Below are 21,573 nucleotides of genomic sequence, written 5' to 3'. Positions count from 1 at the left end.
CTGCCCTTCCTTAGGTTGAATACCTGAAAGGGCTTTGCTGGCATAGGGAGGCTTAATGTACACCTCCCTCCACCAACTTCAGTTCATCTGACTCACTCTTTACTCCTCATTAAAAATAGGTTTCTTTAGAGGGTTTTTGTTTTGTTTGTTCAGTTCAGTATTATAATGATGCAATGGTATTAGACACCCTAAGGTGTGATTATACTGTGAGAGGTTATTTCAAGGCCAGCAACATGCCCTACATGCAACACTATCTTGTGGTATCATCATATATTACTGTTCCTTATTGCTTAAATATTTTGAGATGTGCATCATGCTTTGGCAATGCATGTCAGTCTTTTGAGACATAAGAATAAAGATTGCTAGGGCTAAACTGAATAACACAGAGCTTTACATCCCAATGGAACCAAAAATCCTTTATTCATCACACTGAAATTCATCACACCTCAGGGGTGGAACACAGCAGCCATATAACAACATATACTGACATTTCACAAGTGTTTAGAAAAGAAAGTTAATATGTTGTGACCTGATTTCCCTCAGATAATTTGTATATCTTCAAATTAATCCTTGTTCAAACTAAGTTTTAGGAAGAATGGCATAACTGCACACATTGGGAATAATCCTGACTTTACACGGATGCCAACAGGGATGCAAATGGAATTATACCTGCATCAAACCAGAATCAGGCCCCTCCTGTTGGTAACACTCAAAGTAGGAAGATAGATCTGATTACTTCTGTCTTCTTATTTGACATAACTACTTAGCAGGGAAGGAGAGCTAATAACAGACAACGCCAAGAAGGCTGAGGTGTTCAATGCCTGTTATGCACTAGTCTTCACTAAAAAGGTTAAATGTGAGCAGATGCTTAACACAATTGATATTAACAACAAGGAGGAAGGATCAGAACAGGTTTAAGGATATTTAGATAAGTTGGATGTGCTCAAGTTGGCAGGGCCTGACAAAATTCACTCTAGGGTACTTAAGGAACTAGCTGAAGCAATATTGGAACCATTAGCAAAGATCTTCAGGAACTCGTGGAGGATGGGTGAGGTCTCAGAGGACTGGAGAAGGACAAACATGATACCCATCTTTAAAAGGGGAACAAAGAGCACCTAAGAAATTATAAACCAGTCAGTCTAACTTTGATACCAGGAAAGACACGGGAACAAGTTATTAAACAATCTATTTGTAAGCACCTGGATGATCATAAGATAAGTAATGACCAGTGTGGGTTGGCTGAGAAGAAATCCTGCCAAACCAAACTCATTTTCTTCTTTCACAGGGAGTGAAAGAATAGATTGGGGGAAAAGTGTACTCCTTTAAGGGCCAGGCTGGAGCCTACAGCCTGGGGATAATCCAGGAGACCCTGCCCCTGTCTGAGCTATTTAAACAAAGGAAGAGGCAGCTGAGGGGAGTTAGAAACCAGGCAGGCTGCAGTGGTGTATGGTTTCTCTCTCAGGCACCAGGAGACAAGCCTAACCTGACTCTCAGACTTGAGTTTGTGGACTTTTGGGGAGCTCTTACCAAGGTCCTGATAAATGGTCTTATGATTCCTGTCCTGAAACCTTATTGAAAGGGGACATGCTATTTAGCTAATGCATGCTAGCTTCTCCTTGCCCTGGGTGGTTAAAGTGAATCTATTGCTGCTCCACTTGGGGAAATTCAGGTGGAGAATGCCTGCAGCACCACTTCAAGTCACAAGGAGGGAGTTTACTAGCATAATAGATAGGAGGAAGCAGTAGAAGTCATATATCTTGATCTTAGTAAGGCTTTTAACACAGTCCCACGTGATATTCTCATAAGCAAACTAGAGAAGTGTGGTCTAGGTGAGATTTACTATAAGGTGGGTTCACAACTAGTTGAAAGAACATACTCAAAGAGTAGTTATCAGTGGTTCGCTGCCAAACTGGGAGGATGTATGTAGTGGGGTTCCACAGGGCTCAGTCCTGGGCCCAGAACTATTCAGTATTTTCATTAATGACTTGGATAAGAGGGTGAGGAGTACACTTATAAAATTTGGGATGACACCAATATGGGAGGAGTTGCAAGCACTTTGGAGGACTGGATTAGAATTCAAAAAGACCTTGCTAAATTGGAGAATTGGTCTGAAATCAACAAGATGGAATTCAATAACAACAAATGCGGTAGGAAAAATCAAACCCACAACTACAAAATGGGCTAGGCAGTAGTGTTGTTGAAAAGAATGTGGGTGTTATAGGGGATCACAAATTGAACATGAATCAGCAATATGATGTGATTGTGAAAAAGGCTGATATTCTGGGGTGTACTAATAGGAGTGTTGTATGTAAGACATGAGCGGTGATTGTTCTGCGCCACTTGGCACTGGTGAGGCCGCAGCTACAATACTGTGTCCAGTTTCGAGACAGAAAAGATGTGGACAAATTGGAGAGAGTCCAGAGGAGAGCAATAAAAATTATAAAAGATTCAGGAAACTTGACTTTATAGGAAAGGTTAAAAAAACTGGATACGTTTAGTCTTCAGAAAAGAAGACCCAGGGAGGTGGGGGTGTGGGGCTGTGAACAATCTTCAGCTATGTTAAGGGCTATAATAAAGGTTTGTGATCAATTTTTTTTCCATGTCCACTGTCAGCAGAACAAGAAGTAATCGACTTAACCTTCAGGATGGGAGATTTAGGTTAGATATGAGGAAAAGCTTGGTAATTATAGGGGTAATTAAGTTCTGGAATAGGTTACCAAGGGAGGTTGTGAAATCCCTATCATTGGAGATTTTTAAGAACAGGTTAGACAAACACCTGTCTGCGATGGTGTAGGTATACAGGTGATGGAGTGCTGGAAGTCCTTCAACATTGCTGATTGCGTCACTTATATTAAACAGTCAATGCAGCTGGTGAAACCTATGGAAAGAATGTCTGAATGATTTTAAGGGTTTCCCGACCATTGACAAAGAAGTGAAACGCATTGTTCAGGTGGCCAGGCAAGTGGGTGGTGATGGCTTCGTCGACATCCTTGAGGAAGAAATTGAAGAATTAATTGACAGCCATAGAGAAACATTGACTAATGAAGATTTAGAGGAACTGATAAAATCGTCTACAAAAGATGAAGATGATGACGACGAACAGGAAGAGCCAGCAAGTTGGAATCTTCATAAATTTTCTGAAGTGTTCCAAGCAACAAAACACTTGAATGATTTAATTTCTGAATACGATCCCTCTATGGAACAAAGCCTCAAAATCACACGTAGTATTATGGACGATTTGAGATCGTATCATGAAATGTTTGAGCAGCTCAAGAGACAACAGCGACAGTTGCCAATCACCATGTTTTTCAAGGAAAGACATCCAGCAGCAGATGAGCCTACGCAATCAACTTCACAAGCTGAACCAGAGCCAACCACTTTGTCTATGACTCGCTCTCTGTCACCTCCATCTCCTGGATCGACATCAAGCATTGACGACCCCCTGTAATTACCCCCTGTAATTAAAAATACAGTACTGTAAAATTATATTTTGTATATGTATGCTTTATTATATACTGTACATTACTGTATACATTATACATGTATACATGTTACTGTACAGGGTTGTACAGTATACACAAAACCATGTACAGTATACTGTACTTTATGGGCGATTTAAGGGATTTTCAAGGGTAATTTTGACTATATGTGATCTTTGCTTTAAGTGCTGACTTTAGAACCCAACCCCCACGTAAGATGCGACTCCACTGTATTTGGTCCTGCCTGAGTGTGGGAGGACAGATTAGATGACCTCTCAAGGTTCCTTCCAGCTCTACATGTCTGTGATTTCATTATTTCCACTAGTTGCCAGTCCTGTTTAAGAGTCTTTATTCTGTGTTATTTGGAGAGTAATGTTCTGTTTTTTCAAGGACTGCTCTGTGTGTATGATCCTTTATTATGTTCTTAATTTATAGTTCTCCCATTAACTATAACATATGCAGAGTTAGAATAGCAGTTAAAGGTATAATACAATTTGGTAGCTGTGCCATGTCAAATTGGAGGGGCAGGGGGGAGTGACAGGATGATCCCACAATTACCAACAAAAAGTGATGATATGCTCCAGTTTTTTTGAATTTTTTTCTGAATCCCCCCGCCCCCCCCCCCCCACACACACACACACATTTCAGATTTTGCCATCTTTTGAGCTGGCAGCGATGAGAAGTGGAGAAATGCCATAATTACCTAACTCCCTTAAATCTCTCTTTTGAACCACTGAAAGTGTTTTAAGCACCTTGAATATCAGCTGACAGAAATTTGTGAATGCTAACATCTCAGTAATTAGTGGCAACAACCGACTCAATATCACCAAAAACATTTTTTAGGTCAAGGCCTAAAAAGATGTTTAGCTAAATTGTCAAAATATGTATTGGTGTTTTAGCATCATGAACAATGGCAATGACCGACTGACCTCTGAAACACTGGGAGTTACTGATACCACTGCCTAGAACAAGTGCATGAGTATGTGCAGTGAATTTATGGAAAATTTCAAACTCTCTTTCATAGCTGTCACCAGTCATGTCACTATGTTTTTATGACTATGTAGAAGTCTAAATTACAATATATTTTATATCTATATCTATAAAATGAGTTTTTAGCAACAAAGAGAATTAAACTATAACCGTGTTGAAATCTTAAAGGTACATTTACACTGCACACTTCTTTAAGTGGATCTGTACTCTACATGCGGTTGAGACCAACTAGCTGTTGAGACCAACCATATAAACAGCAGTGTAGCCAATGAGGCACGGCTAAGGCAAGTAAAGACACACCTGAAGGGTGTGAGTATGTACCCTACACGCTCTCTACTTGCCCAAGCCGTGCTTCCCCATCTATACTGCTGTTTTTAGCAGTGCAATGTCCAGCTGCCTCCCTCCTATTGGAGCCTTTCTCCTCCAAAGGAAAAGACTCCCCTTGCAGGGAAAGGCTGGGCGGGAGAGCCTTTCCCCACTGCCTCCCGCCTGCTCCTGCGGCCTTTCTTCACCACAATGAAAGGCTCCCTCAGCAAGGAGCTGCTGAAGCTTTTTTCCCCGCTGTCTTTCCCCCTGCCAGAGCCTTTCACTGGCACGTGTAGCTACACACTACAGTGTGGACACAGCAGGCTTTTCACAGTGGCGTGTAGCTACACAAACTCTACAAACCACAACCACTGGTGTGTAGTGTAGAAACTGCAGATGTAGCCTAAGACCCCACCCCCACCCTCCCACCCATAGGAATGGATTGATTCTAAGATTCAGGGTAACTGCTGAGTCATACTGGCAGATGAGTCCAGTTAGCTCCAAGCAGGATATAAGGAGAACATTGGGCTTGTTTGGGCAGAGGCTTCTCTGGGTAAGAAGAGAGGCCTCCAGGGGGAAGGTGTAGGAGCAAGCTAAGTGCAATAGCTAGTTTATTGTGTTATTTAAATTAAAAATGTAAATCAAAGGTAGGGAGAAAGTTTTGGACACTGGGTGGGAGCAGGAGGTGCTGTGTGGAGAGAGTGGGGTGCAACTCTCCCCATTTGCCCATACACAAGTAAAAACATGAAGTGCCTTGATTAAAACAAGATACAGATTTGTGTCATTGTATATACAATTTTCTTGGGGTACAACAGATTGTTGCTGAAGCTTTTGCCATCACTGCACTTGAAGATATAAGCAGATCAAAGGGGCGGGGGAAGAGGTTATCAAAGAATTCTTGTGTGTGCTGTAGACTTGGCATCCAAATACCAATTAAAATGTTCTTAAAGCATGATAGGGCTTTGCATAAGAGGTTCTCATGTTTGTAAGCTCTCCAGAGCCAAGGACTCTACCTTCCTGTTTGTAAGGACAGTGCCTAGCCATATTGTGGGCGCTATTGGAATAATGATGATAGTGAAGAAAAATTAAGTTGTCTGGAAATCGTTTCACTGAAGGTTGATTCTTCAGTGTCAGACATCTGAAATCATTAGCCAGTGGACGTTTTTCTTTCCTTGTTCTTGTAAATATATGCCTGCTTTCATAGATTAAAGTTAAAAATAACAGTTCAGCATATGCAGCAAAGAGTCCTGTGATGGTGTCCCTGGTGTAGATATGTGGGCAGAGTTGGCATCGAGGTTTGTTGCATGGATTGGTTCCTGAGTTAGAGTTACTATGGTGCGGTGTGTCGTTGCTGGTGAGAATATGCTTCAGGTTGTGTGTGGGCGAGGACTGGCCTGCCTCCCAAGGCCTGTGAAAGTGAGGGATCATTGTCCAGGATGTGTTGTAGATCACTGAGGATGAATTGGAGAGATTTTAGCTGAGGACTGTATGTGATGGCCAGTGGAGTTCTGTTGGTTTCTTTCTTGGGCTTGTCTTGCAGCAGGAGGCTTCTGGGTACACGTCTGGCTCTGTTGAACTGTTTCCTTATTTCCTCATGTGGGTATCATAGTTTTGAGAATACTTGGTGAAGATCTTGTAGGCGTTGGTCTCTGTCTGAGGGGTTGGAGCAAATGTGGTTGTACCTCAGCGCTTGGCTGTAGACAATGGATCGTGTGGTGTGTCCAGGATGGAAGCTGGAGGCATGAAGGTAGGCATAGCGGTCGGTGGGTTTTTGGTATAGGGTGGTGTTAACTTGACCGTCACTTATTTGCACCGTGTTGTCTAGGAAGTAGACCTCACGATCAGCCATACCATTACCGGTTCATTCACCTGCACGTCCACCAATGTAATATACGCCATCATGTGCCAGCAATGCCCCTCTGCCATGTACATCGGCCAAACTGGACTACGTAAAAGGATAAATGGACACAAATCAGATATTAGGAATGGCAATATACAAAAACCTATAGAAGAACACTTCAACCTCACTGGACACACAATAGCAGATTTAAAGGTAGCCATCCCACAGCAAAAAAATTTCAGGACCAGACTTCAAAGAGAAACTGCTGAGCTTCAGTTCATTTGCAAACTTGACACCATCAGCTCAGGATTAAACAAAGACTGTGAATGGCCAGCCAACTACAAAAGCAGTTTCTCCTCCCTTGGTATTCACACCTCAACTGCTAGAAGAGGGCCTCCTCCTCCCTGGTTAAACTAACCTCGTTATCCCTAGCCTGATTCTTGCTTGCTTATTTATACCTGCCTCTGGAAATTTCCACTACATGCATCCGACGAAGTGGGTATTCACCCACGAAAGCTCATGCTCCAATACGTCTGTTAGTCTACAAGGTGCCAGAGGACACTCTGCCGCTTTTACAGATCCAGACTGACACGGCTACCCCTCTGATACAGTTCAGCATATGAAATTTGAAATTAAATAATTCTTCAGGCTGGAAACAGCAGTGCCACAGCTAGATAATAAAATAAAAATAATGCAGGCAATCTGGGGACTGTAAGGATGGAGTATCAGCACAGGCACACATTTTTACTTTTTTCTGTGGACACAATTAGGGAATGAGTTGTTGTTGCTATCTCCCAGTTATGCCTTTTAACTTAATTGTAACAACTTTAGTTCAGTCAAAAAATTGAAGTAACATAATAAGTGAAGGAAGAGGGTGTCATGTTTATTAACTATATCCAGCCCCATTTAATTCTTCAATTCATTCTCTAGCCTCAACCCTGGCCATACTGGCTTCCAAGTGACAAGTAACTCTATTACACCCAGAATGTTCCAAATCTTAAAGGTGATGCATCTGTACACAGTCACCATGGCTGGTAGAGCTCCCTACATCACAGTTATAATGCTTTAAAGCCTATAGGATCTTCCATGACTATGGCAGTCCAGTGGCTTAGACAGCGACTCTACATTTCATAGGTACAGTCCACTTCTTCTCCTCTCCAGTTTCTTTCCCTCTCGGTTTCTCCCTGAGATTTCTGGCCCGTTAAAAGACAAGGTGAGGACAAGATTGGGTCAGTCACTTGGTTACATTTTTGGCCACCTTCTCAGAAGGCTCACAGTGGCCAAAATCTGGTATTTGTGCAAATGTACCTTGGCACTCAGTACAGTACTTCAATAGTCCATGTTTTACCAGGTAAATGAAGACAGTTGTAGTTCAGAGGGGTATATGCTGGGTTGGAGTCACCCCGGCAACCAGGCATAGGTGTTCTGGAGGCATTTTTTTAATTAATTATAATGATATAACATTGGGGAGTTTGGCATTCAGCTGAGAAGGTGTGTACTAGCTCACTAGAATGATGGAAAGACATTGTATGTAAAGAACGTGGATTACCCCATCATCCTTGAAAAAAGGATTAGAGATACAGGTTGCACAACACATCTCTGATGCCACTTAGGGGAAGGGTGAGGTTTGGGGTGAAGAGTTCATCAAAGCATCCATGTAGACAGTAGTGGAGGACTGCATTGTAAACTGAGAGACTGGGAGTCTGTTCTTACTCTGTTCTGACATTGTGGGAGCTTGATAGCACCTGCTGAATTTGAGTCTGCAAAACCGTTTTATTTACATCCTTCGCCCTCCAAATCTTGCACATCTGCACACTTGGGAGTTTCTGTAACACTTGTCTTTTGGGATGAAATTGTCTGTGCTTGGTCTCTGTCCAAACACAAATGTGATTACCAAGGTGAAGCAGAATCCCTTCCGTTGTTGACTTTTTTTCCATTTTAAAATAGTTCGGGCATACCGGAAAAAGTGGCTACAGTTTGGAACTTGGTATGGACATAAGTCTTCACTGAAGCCTGGCTTTGGTTTGTTTTGAGGGGAGGGGGAATTGGTTTTGAACCATTTGAACATTTTGATCATGGGTAGTAGAAATAGCCTTATCTGGGACAATGCAGATTTGCAAATTGAGAACAAATCTATAATTTGGAGGAACTGGCTGAGCCTGGTATCCTGGATTTCTCAATTAGTCCATCATGAGGACTTTGTCCCTTTTCTAATACTAAAGGAACATTATGACCTGCCATCTGCAGTGGAATGGCAGTACTTACAACTAAGACACCTGCTAATTTATCAGTTTGGGCCAGATGCTCTAGGACTGCCAGAGGCCCCAGAACTATTGGGAACCTTAGAAATGCTTCATGAACTCCCCAGGCCAATGTCCTTAGGTGCCGGCTTCCTCATTTCCCCGGGGGTGCTTGATCCCTGCTCTGCCCCAGGCCCCGCCCCCACTCCACCCCTTCCCCCAAGGCCCTACCCTGCCCTGTCTCCCACCCTGCCTCTTCCAACCCCCTTTCTGCCCCTGCCCTGCCTTTTCCCCCCAGCCTCTTCCCTTGCCCTCCCCGAGGCGCTCCCCACTCTCACTCCACCCCCTCCTCCCAGCACCTCCTGCACGCCATAGAACAGCTGATCTGTGACAGGTGGGAGGCGTTGGGAGGGAGGGCGAGGAGCTGATCAGTGGGGCTACGGGCAGGCAGGAGATGCTGGGGGGAGGGGAGGAGCTGATCCATGGGGCCGCCAGTGGGTGCTGAGCGCCCCTTTTTTATTTTCTTTTTTCTGTGGGTGCTTCAGCCCCAGAGCACTCACGGAGTCGACGCCTATGAACATGTCCACTGTGTACACTTTACAAATGAAGAGAAACTCCATTGTTCTGGAGTTCTTTGTGAAAGCGTGGGAAAGGGATTTATCACAGCCCTTAAAAGAATCCCAGTGGCAGAGCATATTACGGAATGTTAAAAATGCTTCTGTTGATCTCAGGCTGCACTTGATAGAAAAGATTTTATTGAAAATGTATTGGATGCCACCAAGGTTTCACAGGCTAAAGACCGTATCCTCAGATATTTGTTGGTGCAGTTCCAAAGAAAAAGGAACCCTAATGCATATGCTGTGGGACTGCCCCACAGTCAGGCAGCTGTGGAAAGAGGTGAAAATAGAGCTTGACTTGAGCAACCAAACCTCAGCCAAAAATTATATCCTAGGTGATATCCCTGCTGAGCTGGGTTTAACTCCTCCATGAAGACTTTGGGCTACAATGATCACTGAGCGCATGATTTTACAAAAATAGAAGAGTAGGCTTATGTCCAGAATGGAGCGGTGGTATGCGGGCATGTCTAAGTTAGCAGCTTATCACTGTAGAGAGCAATTGTATGAATTTGAAGAAATTTGGACCCTGTTTCTAGATACATTTGGATAAAAAATGTTGAGATGGCTCAAATAATGCCAGACCTCCATTCCACCTGACCTTTTCCGCTTTTTCTCTCTCTCTCCCCCCACTGTCCCCTCTTTTGCCTGCTCTTGTATGTCTTCTCCTATTACGTTACTGTTACCCCCACCCAAACATGTTATGTCTGTGTAAGTACTTGTCTTGCAGCTTTGACAAGTTGTAAAATTGCGCAGTTGCATAACTCTGTTGATGATCCTGTGAAACGTGCAGTATTTGGAAACATATACAAGATGTAAGTTAGCTACCGTTGTGTACTTTTCACTGGCTGTTTCTTTATTAAAATAAATAAGAAATTCATCACACAAAAAAAGAAATAGCCTTCGGTCCCAGCTCACTGTAACACACAAACACTGCACCTCTGTGCACAACTGATGGGAATGGGAGTCTGTTGATTTCAGCGGGCTTTTAATCATCCCCCTAGTTAGGAACACACTTGTTAGGTGAAAGAAATTACAAGCTCTGCTGGCAAAGCTGGGTACATTTGTTACCTCTAGTCTCCACTGTTGGGGTTTCTTTCTGTGTCGCAGAATTTTTGCCACATTAGTGTTTTAACAAAATGTAGGATAACCTTTGAGGAGAATCTATTATAATAATTGCTTTCAGTAGCATGTCTTCCAGTGATGTTGCACTGCTGTAAAACTCTTATTTCCGCTGCATAGTCTAGTGGCTAGACCTTGAGTTTTACTCCCTGGTCTGACGCTGGCTTACTATACATATTCGGAAGAGTCAATTGACCTTTCTCTGTGTCTGTGCTGCTTTGAAATTATCTGATAAAAGGTACTATGTAAATGCAAGGAATTATACTATTAATATTATTATTTATTGTTAGAACTTGTAATTTTATATTCTTGAATTGATTGCTGTGGAGGAGCTTTGTATCATAAAAGGAAATAGGATAGTATGTTTGTCTGAAGGGGAAAGGGTAATGAGTCAGAAATGTAGTGGTTATCATATACTTTTTATGTCAATTACAAATAGAACTATTTGTTTACATTACAGTGGTGATCTTTTAGTAATCTGACTGGTGATAGTATTGAATCAGTGATCCTGGTATCATTCCTCACACTTACCACTGCTAATAATAATTATTGCATAAATAACTATTTATAAATACTCCAGGTCTGTTTATACCCACAACTAACATCAGTATCCTGCTTGAAAGCATTCCAAACTCAGCCAGTGTCATAAAACAATAGAGAAAATTAACATTTTTATTGTGGACGCAAGTTACAATTGAGCAGTAATCTGGTGGATCATCTGATTTTTATGATCCATGATGAGAAGTGTAGCTGTCATATAAAGAATAAATTTCCCATCATAAAACCTCCCTATCTAATTTCAGCACCAGACTGAGCACTGCCTCGGTTGCTCATTCTACTAATAAACACTGTTGAAGGAGTGAGTTCCCCTTCTGCTTCCCCTCCCTCCATTCATTACACATTTTGGCAACAAGTGTTTTAATGGAGCCTACCTTCCTCAGGCAACTGTTATCAGAGGTCCCCACTGGGTAGCTGGTGCTGCTGAAGATTGCCCATGAAGAAGTCTCTATAAAATAGTGGGGTAGGATATTATTTCTGTCAGTATTCCGTGAAGCAGTTTCTCTTCAGGGAGTTAAGTCCACCAAGTATCATCCACAGTGGATCAAATAGAATAAGGTGGCTGGTGCCATCAAAGGATCCCCTGTCAAGCTGCAAGTGTCTCAGTTTGAGCTGAACTCATAGCATTCTATTTATATACAAGTTTCCTTCATGTGAGAAAACTCTATGCATGTTGTGTTAGGATCAAAACACAAAGTTACTATAAACTGGAACCGCTCATTCATGAGCTTTAAGATTTTTGGTATAAATTACTTTGGTGCAAATAGGAAAGGAAATTAAACATGAAACCTGATGATTGGAGCAAAAGTACAAATTCTGCTTTCAGATTCACACTGCAGATCTCTTGTATTTGGAATAGGTTGCACAGTTTGCAGTGCTGACAGACACCACTACCCATAATGTTTGATTCACCATTCTTCCGCTGTCCTTCAAAGGTTGTGGATCTTTGGGTCTACATGTCTTTGGTATTAATGATAGTGAATCGGAAGGGGGGCTGTTTAAGCTAAACATGGGTGATTTTCACAAAAAGAATAAATTATTCCTCTGCTACTGTCTGAAAAGGGCAGATCTGGAGCCAATTTAGTGAGCATAAGTTACAATTGACTTTGGAAGCAATAACTTCTGCTCTAGAGCTTTCTCAGATGTATAGCCAAGGAACTGTCTGGCTGCATGTGTTTTTACACATCCTTCAGCTAAATCAGAAATCCAAATGCAAAATCTAGTACTTAGAGACATCTTGTGGATTTGTGACACTCCCAGAAGGACTTGGAACCATCAAACAATGTATGGTTCACACTGATAAATATAATATACATAGATTTTTCATCTGTGGCAGATACAGTAGCCTTCATTTTAATAGTTACTAATCTTAAATAATAAATCCAAATATAATTTACCCCAATCCTTGCAAGTGAGGAGCTATTCCCACTAGCAAGCTAATTAATAGAAGAGGCCAAGTTAATTATACACCTGCTGCACATACAGATAAATGACCAAGGATTCAGGATTGATATTTGAGTGAGTCGTGGTTAGCAGATGTTCAGGGATTCATGAAAAAGTAGGATCAGAAACTGGAATAGATTGGGAAATTGAAGGTCAGGTAGCAGTAGGAGAGGAGCAAAATCCTTCTGGGACTCAGGGAAAAATGCAACAAAGAATGATCACGAGGGATCACCAGTAGAAAGAAGGAAAGTCATGAACAGAATACCTTGGGGAATGGACAAGAGCAGCCAATGTAAAGAGGGGGAAAGGTTGGGAAGAAGCTTCTTGTCAACTGTTGATACCCACAAAAGAGGACCTCTCATCCAGAGTCCACTGAAGACAGTCAAAAAATTCCCATGTACTTGAATGAGCTTTGCATCAAGCTCAGATAAAGGAAGAATAAATAAAGGCAATAGAAGAGCAGGAAATGAGACAGGCACAGGGTAAAAATATATACTTTATTTATGTTGTAACATTTCAGGAGTTTAGCCTGATGAGATGCTAACAATAATGGACAATGTTAAGGACGAATATTAAAAAGCTCCTGTTTATTTAATATCCAAAAGCTGCTATGTCCTTAGCCATTTGTTTACTCAGTCCTTGAGTAATGGTCTCAAGTTGCAGTGGGGGAGATTTAGGTTGGATATTACGAAAAACTTTTTCACTAGGAGGGTGGTGAAACACTGGAATGCATTACATAGAGAGGTGGTGGAATCTCCTTCCTTAGAAGTTTTTAAGGTCAGGCTTGACAAAGCCCTGGCTGGGATGATTTAACTGGGGATCGGTCCTGCTTTGAGCAGGGGGTTGGACTAGATGACCTCCTGAGGTCCCTTCCAACCCTGATATTCTATGATTCTATGATTCTTACTTGGCCACATTCCTGTTTATTTCGGTGGGAGTTTGCCTGCATAGTAAATCAGGATGTGGTCATATATATGAGAACACAAAAGAATGGAAATTATTTATACACAATATGCTGCTAGACATATTGGAGAGTTTTACTGAACTGCTGGGGTTTACTTAGTTTGTGATTCTAACAGTTACGAGTACGCAATATGGTCAAAACTTTCAACGTTAGGTATGTAAAATTAGGTGCCTAAATCTATATTTCGGCATCTGGGCAAAGGGGATTTATTTTCAAAGGTGCTGAAAACTACAGTTCCTGCAGACCTCTGAAGATACCTGAACTTTTCATTAGGTGTCTAAATATGAATGTTGGTGCCTAGCTTTAGGCACCCAAATTTTCAAATGTTAGTCTATGTGAATTGGATAATCCTTATATATGCTGCTTTGTCTTGTCATACGTTTATTGGATATGTTGTACATTGTCATTTCTGATGAACATATACTCATAATAGGGGACTAGATTTTCTTAATTCTGTGCATGCATTTATGAACATGCATCTTCACTGCATTGTACCTTGTCTAGTCTGCGCCTATGCAAAGCATGTGCAAAATGAGTGTAAAACACTTACTTAATCAGGTTTGTAGCATCTCATACCAACTTTATGCAGGAGTATAAACGACTATCTAAGATACAGGGTAATGGAGAATCAGGACCTATGTGCCTAATTTTTGCATGCAAGTAACCATGATTGATCATACAGATCACACACAATAGTAATTGCATGTGCAAATGGCCAGTTAGTTATCTAACTGGTCATTTTAATATGCAGTTGGCCAGCAAATAGGTCAGCAATGCATACACACTGTTATGAAAATCTGTCCCAAGATATCAATCACTGTTGCTATTCTGTTTTACATTATGTCCAACAGAGAGGTGAGTTAGAAGTCATTCTCAGATTAGTCAGACAGAGCAAAACACATAAGTAGACGCAAAGATCGGAAAGCAGATATTTCTGTATTGACTGTATTTATTTAAACATTGACCATATTTAGTAGAAGTGAGGATCTGGAAATCCCATCGCCTAGAGTGCAAATCTATTTAACAGAAAGAGCAAAATATGATCCTAAGGTACATTGTCCTAGTCTCACATGTCCTCCTTCTCTGGGGGTCTCTTATAGTCACATTAGATTGCTATTTTAATCCAGAACTACTTTGATTTATCAGCAATAGTTCTACTTTGAGCCTTGCTCACATTACTAGCAGAATAAAACTACCGAGATATTTATCTAGCCCATTATTTCAGCTGCTTTTTAGTTTCTCCACAGATACATGACAGTTCTGTCAGTCCTTGTTCTCTGTGTTGGGTAATATTGCCCCCTGACTTTGGAAATAGATAAAATCAAATAAGCCGAATGGTAGGAATTATAAGTGACCTACCCAGGAGAGAAGAAATGAGATTTAGAAGTATTCTGCTTGCATTTTTCAGGAGTACATTTGATTCTGACAGCTTTTTGAAGTAGGGACTGTCATTTATTACGTGTATTGGGAATGTAGAATGGAACATCTGCCTGGCCTCTGTGTGCTACCACCATGTAAATGAAAACTAATAAGAATGGGGGGGACAATTGAATATCAGGGGAGGATGAGGCCATCTATAGCCTGATTGAAGAATAATTCAGCCTGAAACTTGGCAGTAGGTTACTGTTTGAATGTCTAAGGGACAGTTTAATCACAGGATAATTAAGTAATGGATGCATCTTGCATTTCAAATATCACACAGGTGATGCCTTAGGGAGATTCCAACTCAATGCCCACTGTTGCATATAGAGCTCCACAGAAAATTGCTCTGGACTTCTTTTTCTCTTGGACGTAAAAGAGGTTTGGTAATTAAGGAAGGATCACTAGAAAATGTTAATTTTCCCCTTTCTGTAATGCCTTGTCTTATTCGACTGCTACAGAGTGAAATAATCAAGGTTTTTTTGGTAGCAGATCAAAAAGTCCTTTCTTGATTTAACTGAAGGTAGTTATGCGAAGAAGGTCATAGAGAGAACAAATTTAAAGAAGCGCTTTTTGCATTTAGCAATGCTGTGAAAAGGAGTGGAGTATATTATGCATATGTTTAATGTATATATGATGAGTGCATTGACAAATTTATGGAAGCCTCACTCGTAGGCAACTTCTGTGAACAGTAATAGTAGTAAATGTCTGTTTTTGTTACTGTAGGTGAGAAGATGCCCCTTAGACTTCAGTGAATCTTGCGTGCTTTTTTTTTCATTTGCTTCCAGATGCTATAGTAGTTTTAGCCGTATCAGCTCATCTGCATTGTGTGGATGGCACTGCAATTTCTCTCACCCTCTGCAAAATATTCATCAAAATTCAGAGGCTGATGGAATTTGGTTTGCAGTTACCACACATCATTGACCCACAAGAGTCCCTGGGAGGACAAGTAAAAAGGAAATGAGGTTCGGGGAATAGGGAGAGAAGACCAGAGCAGAAGAAGTTGGAGGTGGAAAATACCTATGGAGAAAAATAACATGAGAACGAAGTATGAAAAATCAGTGTTGAAGAAAAGAGGGGAAAGGACCAGTAGGGGCATCTCACTACGAGGTGACTGGAGAGCATGGAGGGAAACTAAGGTATGGGAAATGTGGGAAGGAAATAGTGCTCAACAGAGAAATGTGAGAGAGATTGAGTTAGAGAGAAAGGGAGAGAAACATCAAATCAGAAATGAAAAAATGTCTTGAAAAAGAGAGAAACTAGGTTTAACAAGTGGGAAAAACCTAAAACATTTCCGAAGAGTGAAAAAAAATAGAGAAAATGGGCCAAATTCAGACTTGATGTAAGCAAGTGCAACTCCCCAGAAGTCTGTGGAGAATGAAACCTCTTACCCCATGCTTAATTTGGCCCAGGTAGTCTGTGGGAAAGTACAAACGCTGAAGAAAGAATGCCTGAAAATGAAGTTGCGAAAGAGGAATAGAAAAAGGAGAAGATGGAAGAAATGTTTGTCTTATTTTACCGAAAGATAATTTTATTAGCTTTATTGAATTTGTGGTTTATGGTGATTTGTTGTGTTGTTGTCTTTGTTTGTTCCTTTTAAAGAAGAGAGAGAGAGAGAGAGAGAAAAAAAGTGTTCTGAAAAATTTCCTGCATAGGGAGCTTGTGTCCTTCCCTGGATCCAGCATCCTTTGTGCATAGTATTCCTGTTTTCATTCTCAAAAGTTGACTAGTAACATAAGAATTTGCTTTTATTACAAATCTCTGAAAACAAAAAACAATAAGTAGTTTATTTTTTCATGTCACATCAGCAAGACTTGGGCTTTGACCAGTAAGTAAGAGTTCTAAGGCCAGATTCGAAGGCACTTTGCTCAGTTATCTGAATTTACTGTTACAGTCCAAGAATGTTACATAAATGCTGGCCAGTTCGCTCAAAGGACAATGAGAGTTTTAAATATGTTGTTTACTTAATATATGACAATGCACATATTTTATGTTCTAGAATACCTAATTTTTAAATCAAAGAAATGCACTCATTTGTTTTATTTTGTAAATGCAAGATCATTTGATTTTGCAGTCATGTTTCACTTCTTGAATTAATGTTAACTGGAGATTTAGAATAACATTATGATAAGTCCATGTGTATTTTCACTGAGCCAAAAAAACCACCCATTTAGAATACACTGAATGCCTTGAGTGCTGGATAGACAGACAGACAGAACTATCTCTCATCTTTGTAAAGTATTTTTGGATCCTCGGATGAAATGTACAACTTACATGCAGTGTGTAGGTAATGGTGTGTGGAGGGCTTCCTTGTGCCCAGATTAGGATTCAAATTTTTGTCATTGCATTTAACAAATGATGTTGGTAGAACACTTCAGCCAACCTTGAGGATGATCCACAACTAACTCAGAGATATTCCCTCGTACTCCAACTACAGGCTGATGTGACTGTGCAGCCTGATTTTCAGAGGTGTTGAGCACCCACATCTCCGACTGAACTCAACAAGCTGCAGGTGCTTGGCGCTGAAAATCAGGCCATGTAATGTATAAGTGAGCCTTTTTTGATGAATTAGATCAGGGGTCTCAAACAGCGGGTGGAGTTATTTGCTGCAGCCCACCAAGCTCCCTGCCCCCTCCCAGAGTTATTTCCTGCTGCCACCAAGCTCCCCTCACTTGGCCTCCCTCCCTACCCCCCAGCGCCCCGCATCCCCGCTCCTCTGCCTACCTCCAGGCGCTTAGCGCTCTCCAGGAGGGAGGGGGGAGGAGCGGGGAGCCGCGTGCTCAGGGGAGGCGGCGGAGAAGGGGCAGGAATTTGCGGAAGGGGTTGGAATAGGAGCGGGGAGGGGTGGAGTTGGGGTGGGTACTTTGGGGAAGGGGTTGGAATGGGGGCAAGGAAGGGGTGGGGCCTCATGGAAGGAGTGGAGTGGGGGCAGGGCAAGCGGAAGACATGGGGGGCTTTTGTATCTTTATATGAAAAGGTGTCAGTGATGTGGCCCTCGGGCCAATGAACTAGTCCTCATGTGGCCCTTGTGGTGATTTGAGTTTGAGATCCCTAGATTAAATTGTGAGCCCAGCTCTTGGAGCTATTTGAGCATGCTCAGCTCAGAAACCAAAAGGGGAGGGAGGCAATGGTGTCTTTATACCAAATTTCCACTCCAGTGGCCATTCCAGTAGCTAAGGATCATAAAAGCAGTGCTCAGACTACAGCCCTGAGGCACCTGCCCCAGGACTGTGAGGGTTAGGGGAGCATAAGACCATCTAAATCATCTCTGCACTGCTGGAGGGATCTTCCTATGCAAAGGAGGTCCTCAGTTGGCCACTTAGGCCATTCTTAAAGCTGCTTTCTGTCACCAGAGTGGTGCACAGCAGACTTCACGTTGGCCAGGATCTGACCCTTTGTCTTCAACAGTCTGATTTGGTGGGATACATATACAATATAAAAATAAATTTATTTATGAGCAGGAAATACAGCAGCCTCCTATTGGGCAAAACATGAGTCTGAGGTGTTAGCTGTGGCAAGTACCTGCAAAGGGTTACTATTTGTAGCGTCCTACTTGGACTTGTATTCTAAAGCTTTCATCAAAGTAAATCTGATTATTTTGCACATGGTTTTCCTGAAAGGATGTTATGATTTTCTAGATGTTTGGTGGCTGGTGATAAATTAGGCTTTTATGATGTCATGTGAAAGGCCACTGCTTGGATTTCCTTCTCTATCGAGCATGCTGAAGAATACGTTCAGGACATGTTCAGAATGTAAAATTATCCTACCGTGCTTTACTTTAACCCTTTCATGGATCATTTGTTTTGTAATGAGAAGTGTTTGAGGGAAAATAAAGCAACCTATGTGCCAGCTTCATGGAGGGGCCCATAGCGCCCCTTTCCCCCCCCCCCCCCCGGTTGTTTTTCTCTTTGCACATTTAAATGGCTTTCTTTAAATACAGGTAATTTTTGTGGCTGTTTGGCACGTAAGATAAACATAACTCTTGAGCGTCTCTTTTAAACATTAAAATCCTACATTATCTCCAGTTATCGTCTACTGATATCTGATTCTGACAATTGTCAGTGACTGATTGAGATGCAGGTAGAAAGAGTGCTTATAGACAATTAATCAAGTATGATTGGTAATGACGACATTTAGGGCTAGATTGTGTCTCTAGGACACAACCAATAACAAGGGGCAGCATATAGTTGTTTTGTGCAAGGAAAGGAATTGTGGCTCCGGGATATATATTGGCCTGTAACACAGCAAATTATTAACCCCCCTCTCATGCTGACGCCACATGAGTGGGTGGATACAAGAACCCACTCATTCCCCACCTCTTCCCTCTCCTCCGGCTTCCTGCCCACCTGCTTCTGGGTAGAAAGTAAGTGAATCCAAGGTCCGAAGAGCCACGGTAGCAGTGTAAAAGGGGTTTTTACTTTTCAGCCCAGGCCTGTAGTCCAAGTCACAACTTAGCCTTTAACTGTTTGAGGTTATTAACTAAACATATATCCAAGAAAGGGAGATAATATATGATGATCACAGCTGTTGGAATGTGTCCATCAAAATGTTTTTAGACAGAAAATGGCTTTTTGATTAAACTCAAATTTGGGGGGAGGGAGAATGTTTTTATTTAAAAAAAAGAGGTTTTTGTTGAATAAAAAGTGAATTACATTCTCCTTCATCAGATATTACATTTACATCATCACAAAGTAGTGATGGTAGAAGAGTGATAGGGATGTACCTTTAGACATCCATATTATAGAATTAAAATATACTAGTTTGGGTATTTTTGTCAAGCAGTCATGATATAAGTGTGAGTCCGTAAAGGGAAATATTGGAGGTGACATGTCCAAAGACAAAATGAAACTCAGATTTTATTATCCATTGAGGAGGACAGGAGGATTCTTTTTCTGTGAAATGCTTCAACCCTAGGTCTGTATCAAAATAATCTCTGGAGATTTCTTAGCAGAAATGGTCATGCTCAAAGAAATGAGAGTTAATCTTTCATGTGTTAGCAGCCACTAGCCTACTGATAACCTCTAATTGGAATAAGAAAAATAGCCCAGAACTAGAGAAATGGTTCCCAAAAATTTAGGAGGTTGTTATGGAAAAATTAATACATCAATAATGTACCCAGAAAAATAGACAGAGGACAGATAGATTCTTTGAATTTTGATTAAATGGTAACCAAATATCTAACACTGTGCATCCACCCCTGGGGGGGATGGGGGGAGAGAGCACACCTGTCCAATTTTTTTAAATAATTTTTGATAGAAATGCCTGGCTTGCTAAATATGAGTAGAGACAGTAGTTTCACTCAAATTAATGAAATCCCCATTAATCACATGGCTTGGATGTTGTAAAGAGGTTAACTCTGTAATATGGTAATACCCTGTTAAATAGAGATTTGATTATTCTATTACTTTACAACATTTCTCTAAACCAGTGGTTCTCAACCTGTGGCCCGTGGGCCACTTGCGACCCAATCAACACACAGCTGTGGCCCATATGACATCCTCAGGGTCATAAAGGTAGTATTGGATGCGGTCCACAATGGTAAATAACAAGCTCACTGTTGTGATTATCATTTTCGTTTCTGATACTTACGTAGCAATGACTGGCAAACCTACTAACACTTCTTAAATGAATAAATGGTTTTTAAAAGTGATGCACTGTATTTCTGTGGCAGAGTTAAAATTTAGCAATATAGCAGTAGGCCAGTTTTCATTTTCACCTTGCTGAGCAGATCAGTGAATGTGTCAAAGGTTTTTAAGCATGCATCAGCAGCTTGCCTTATAAGCACTGAATACCTGATTCCACCACCTTCGTTCACATTTCTTACTACATAATTAATCCCCGTGAAATCAAACAACTTTAACAATATAGTAAAAACACATGAAAAACATGACAGGAAGAGGAAATGATGAGGAAAATAATCTTCAGACATAATTAAAAATTATCTATGGCAATTACATTTAAAGAGCCTCTCACCCGCAATAATAAGCTCTCTGCCTGGTAACAAGTGCTTGTAGGATCAGAATGTGTTTACCCAATTCTTTATTCCTTACGCAAGTAAAAGTCCCATTCACTTCCACAAGAGTTTTCAAAAGATCAGGGCATAATGGAACACAAGCTACAACATAATACAGTTCAGTAATTAACAACAAAAAAATGGATTTATTAATGAAAAGATGGGCTGATAGCTAGAATGGTATTCTTCTGTTATGTCACAATTGGAAATGACCTCTTCTCATTTTGCGTCTCTGCTGCCTTCTAAAAGGATCCCACTATCAGTAAAGCTCACTAAATTTCTCTAGAAGATTTGAACAACTCAGTTTTGTTTGTCATAAAATGTGGTTTCAAGTTATTTACTTTTCAGATTTTTTTGCAAGTTAACCCAAAGGTTTTTTTCTGTGCACATGTGTGGAGCTGGCTGGCTGGATACACAATATCAGAGAGAAAGAATGTGTATTTACATGTGCATCTTTAAGGTCTGGTCTACCATTAGAAGTTTTACTGGTATAACTATTTCAGTTAGGCGTGTGATTTTTTTTTTTTTTTGGACTGAATTCATTAGTGGTGAAAGCTTTAGTGTGGATGAATGTATATTGATATA

At 41.1% G+C, this 21,573-nt stretch overlaps 2 protein-coding genes across 2 annotated transcripts in view; one reads left to right on the top strand and one right to left on the bottom strand.

Moving 5' to 3' along the window:
• Window positions 1–21,573, top strand: part of GMDS (GDP-mannose 4,6-dehydratase) — a 550,304-nt gene that overhangs the window by 518,912 nt on the left and 9,819 nt on the right. The gene's annotated exons all lie outside the window — the stretch shown is intronic.
• The window catches only part of FOXC1 (forkhead box C1), a 41,788-nt gene continuing 25,436 nt past the window's right edge, over window positions 5,222–21,573 (bottom strand). Inside the window, exon 2 of the transcript XR_012157347.1 lies at window positions 5,222–6,720. The gene's annotated coding sequence lies outside the window, so the exon portion shown is untranslated. The remainder of the gene's footprint in view (window positions 6,721–21,573) is intronic.

The sequence above is a fragment of the Lepidochelys kempii genome, chromosome 2 (assembly GCF_965140265.1).
Source record: "Lepidochelys kempii isolate rLepKem1 chromosome 2, rLepKem1.hap2, whole genome shotgun sequence".
Lineage (NCBI taxonomy): Eukaryota > Metazoa > Chordata > Testudines > Cheloniidae > Lepidochelys > Lepidochelys kempii.
The sequence above is the reverse complement of the archived record's forward strand: the minus strand, read 5'-3'. Positions and strand labels throughout refer to the sequence as shown.